Consider the following 3,693-nt stretch of genomic DNA (forward strand, 5'->3'; position numbering starts at 1 on the left):
CACACTGCACATAATTAAAAATGAGATAAAAAACAAAGTTACACCAGGGAGCCTGCACAGGACTGACCTAGGCACTACACAGATATGTTACAGTTGTGTAGCTTGCTCCTCTCATGGGACTCCTAACAGCGGAAACGGGCTGTCTCTGACTCTTACTGGCTCTTGGGACCCTACACATACTGGCTCCCCTTGCCCAGCCATAAAACACAAGGAAGTGCTTAGTGTTACTGCAACTTGATATGCCATGTTTTATTGATACTCATGGGAGACTGGCCCTTTCCTGGAGGGGGGTTGGGGGATGGGAGCTGGAGTGGGGGGAGGCTTTGGCGTGGAGTGGGGGTGTACAATAAGTAGATGAATAAAATAAATAAAATAAAGCTACAAACAATCCATTTGGTGTATTTCAAAGGGTGTAATGTGTCTTCATTTATCGATGAAAGAAGTTAGAAATCCCCTCCCACCCCAAAGCAGCAAGTACAAACACGTCCTTGGGAGTCACCAGCACACATAGGGTAGAGCCCAGGGAAGAGAAGGGTGATGAGAAAGCCTCTGCCCACCTTTATCAGATCAGCTTCATCAGAGCCTGGGGCTCCAGGAGGGTGGAGAGAAAAGGCACCTTCCAAAGGGAACAGAGAGCACCAGGTGGGGAACACATTTGCTAAATGATCCGGGGATTGGAATGTAGCCTCCTCCCCAACAGCCGCTGAATGGTTAATGAGTTAATGGAAATAGGAAATAAATAAATGACAAACTTAACTCCCCACCCCTTCAAAGACCGAAGCTGTTGGAGGGGAATACTAGGTTATCCCAGAGTCCTCTCTAAAGGTGGAACCTGGCAGCAGCGCTAGCAGTTGGAACCAACTACTGAGCATCCTCATGACCAAGCCTTGGTTTTAAGCTCACAAAGTCTTTTTCCTTCAGAAAAGCCAACACTAGTACTGTTAGCTTGTTTGAAAACGCAGTGAACTCAAAACTGACCAGTACTGGGGAGCAAAGGGAGGCTGCAAAGGGAGGCTGCCTACGCAGGCCCTGCTCCCACACACGGTCGTCAGAACAGGAAGGGGTTTTAATTGTTAACCTTTTGTCTGAGTTAAACCATGCTTTTAGTATGACGTCACCACCAGCTGTGCAGAACGGGCTCTGCAGGGAGGGTCACAGATACAGATCTGCAGCTCTTTGCTTCTAGAGGCTGCAGGGCAGCACATAGGGTTTGTCAGACATTCTCCAAAATTCTCGGTCAGGCCAGAGGACCACGTACTGACGGCCTTCAGACCACCTGCCAGCTCGTCAGCCATCCCTTCTGCTTAGTCTTGGCAAGTTTCTCAACAGTGATGAGGTCATCCGGTGATCAGTTTGAGTCCCCACAAGCAAGAAAGAAGTCTTTGGATAGTTTTCTCAAAGTACCTACTTTTTCTTTTCCTTCCAAATGAAGGCAGAGAGACCACTGGCCTAAACAGACTAGCAGTACATCTGTTTGTAGATAGATTGGAGGTCATAATTTGCCCTGAAGCATCAAAAACTCAGAGGACATAGCTTTCCACCTGTGGTTACATGGTTGTTGAAAAAAATGGTAGATGATCTGATGGAAATGTGTTCTATGGGATAGCAGCATTGTTCTTTATCCTGTGGAAATAGTTCTGTGCCTAATTTTTTGTTTTGGTTTGGTTTAATTGCTTTGTGAAAGAATCTCACTATGTAGCCCAGGCTGGCTCTGCCTTCAAGACAATCCTCCTGCTTTGGCCTCCCAAGCTAGATTATAGGTGTGAACTACTATGCCTAACTCTGTATCTACTTTAAATATTTCATATTTGATGCTGACTTCTGCTTCTCAGCCAGGGTGTTAGCAACTCTGTACAGGGTACCCTGTTATTAGACAGAGCATGAATCTCGGCAGTGTTTTCATGGTTCTGATGCTGGAGATTGAACCATGTGCTTCAAACATGCTGCGCATGACTCTAACTCTGAGTCACACCCCCTGCTAAATATACAGTTATTATGTGAGCATAGACATGTTAACTCTTAAGCCATATAGATTATTTGAAACATAGATGCATATAGATAGTCTTGTAAAATAAGGACATTTATGGTCCAAAGAAGCTGAAATGAAATATCAACAAACAAATGGAGAAATTGTGGTATATTCATACACACAGCAAAAAAGAAGAAACTGCTGAGTTTTGCAACAGCATGAACGAATCTTCAAAATATGCAGAGTCAGAAGACAAACTCAAGCCAGACTTTGGTGTGAAACTTTAGAACATTTAGAATTCTCTGCACTGAGAAGCAGATCAGTGGTTACCTGGCATTGGGTTTGACTGAAAAGGCTGTGAGCAGGAACTATGTGCTGGTAGATAGGTGACGTGAAGCTGGGCGTGGTGGAACACAGCTTCAATCCCAGCACTAGGGAGGCAGAGGCAGGCGGATCTCTGGGCTCAAGGCCAGCCTGGCCTACAGAGCAAGTTCCAGAACAGCAGAGCTACACAGAGAATCCTTGTCTAGAAAAAGCAAAATAAAAAGACATGTTGATTGTGTCAACACAAACAGCAGTTCTTGCCTGAAAGGAAGCGAGGGGTGGTTGTTCTTTGAGACAAATATGAATGACTGCAGCCTGGAGACATGGATTCAAGTTGCCCCAAATAGCATGTTCTGACACAGAAGGAGTTTTGTGAGGTTTTTAATAATTATAGAACAAAAGAAAGTAATAAATCAGGGCATTTTCAAAACACATTGGTGAGGGTGGGGGATGCAGTTCAGTTGGTAGACTGCTTGCTAGGGTTCCCCAGTAACATATAAATCAGGCATGGTGGACACACTGCAGTCCCAACACTTAGGAGCTGGATGGAGCAGGAAGGAACATCAGAAGTTCCAGACTTAGATAATGTGAAGCCTTATCTCAAAACAAATAAAATTCTGTTGCATAGGGACGTCAAGCAAGTGGATTACAACAAAGTGGGAAGATCTATGCTGTGGGTCTCAGATACTATCTGTTTAGAGTTATTTATTTTATGTATATGAGTACTGTATCTGCATGAACACCTGCACACCAGAAGAGGGCATGAAACTCCATTACAGATGGTTGTGAGCCATCATGTGGTTGCTGGGAATTGAACTCAAGACCTCTGGAAGAGCAGCTCTTAACCACTGAGCCATCTCTCCAACTCCTCTGATAGTTTTTTATTTTTCTTTTGAAGTTTTTAGGTGCTTTTTTTTTTCAAGGCAGCGTTTCTCTCTGTAGCCTTGGCTGTCCTAGAATTTGCTTTGCAGACCAGACTGGCCTTGAACTCATAGAGATCCACCTGCCTCTGCCAAGTGCTGGGACTAAAGGTGTGTACCATCACCGCTGAGCTCATTCTTAGCTTTTGAGTCAGCAGAAGCTAGTCATCTGTTAGGACAATACATTCCAAAAGATAATCCTCAAGATTTCAGGTCAGACACAAAAGTGGGCAAAGAATGGCTATTCAAAGAATAAAGATAGGAGATAATTTGGCTGAATTATCCCAGCTCTCAATCTTGAAGCACTCATCAGTCATCCTCACAGAGCCTTTAACACAGGTGTGGCTTTTTCTAGGAACTTCAGTAGTTGTGGTTATAGAAGTGTGCACATTGGGCCACACTGACAGTTGTCGGGGTTATACAGGTGTGCACATTGGTCCACACTGACAGTTGTCGGGGTTATACAGGTGTGCACATTGG

Source organism: Microtus ochrogaster, chromosome 10 (genome assembly GCF_000317375.1).
Source record: "Microtus ochrogaster isolate Prairie Vole_2 chromosome 10, MicOch1.0, whole genome shotgun sequence".
Classification (NCBI taxonomy): domain Eukaryota; kingdom Metazoa; phylum Chordata; class Mammalia; order Rodentia; family Cricetidae; genus Microtus; species Microtus ochrogaster.